Raw genomic sequence first — 588 nt, 5'->3', positions numbered from 1 at the left:
TCTTGACGTACCGCGCAACATCTGAGGAGAGGCGGGCCAGTAGTATCGTTCTTGAATTCTGTGGAGTGTGCGTGTAAAACCGAGGTGGCCTGCAGTGGGTTCGTCATGTAACGCTTGTAAAATTTCTTCTCTGAGGCTGCTTGGGACGACAAGAAGGTAAGCTGCTTTATTCGGTGCGAAGTTCTTTTTAACTACCACCCCGTTTTGCACACAGAAGGAGGATATCCCACGCTTGAACAGTGCAGGCGGTATGGAGGCCTTTCCTTCGATGTAGTTGATCAACTGTTGTAGGATCGGGTCTGAGCGCTGCTGTAATGCAAAGGTGCTGCTGCTGATAGGCCCAAGAAAGGCATCGTCGTCTTCATGGCTTGGTGGTGCGCCGACAGGGGCTCTTGAGAGGCAGTGTGCGTCGGAGTGCTTACGACCAGACGTGTAGACCACCTTCACGTTAAACTCCTGAAGCCGTAGGCTCCATCGAGCGAGGTGACCAGAAGGGTCTTTCAAACTGGCCAACCAGCTCAACGCATGATGGTCCGTTACGACCTTGAAGGGTCTGCCATACAAGTATGGGCGGAATTTCGAGGTGGC

The sequence above is a fragment of the Rhipicephalus microplus genome, chromosome 8, assembly GCF_043290135.1.
Source record: "Rhipicephalus microplus isolate Deutch F79 chromosome 8, USDA_Rmic, whole genome shotgun sequence".
NCBI lineage: Eukaryota > Metazoa > Arthropoda > Arachnida > Ixodida > Ixodidae > Rhipicephalus > Rhipicephalus microplus.
The sequence above is the reverse complement of the archived record's forward strand: the minus strand, read 5'-3'. Positions refer to the sequence as shown.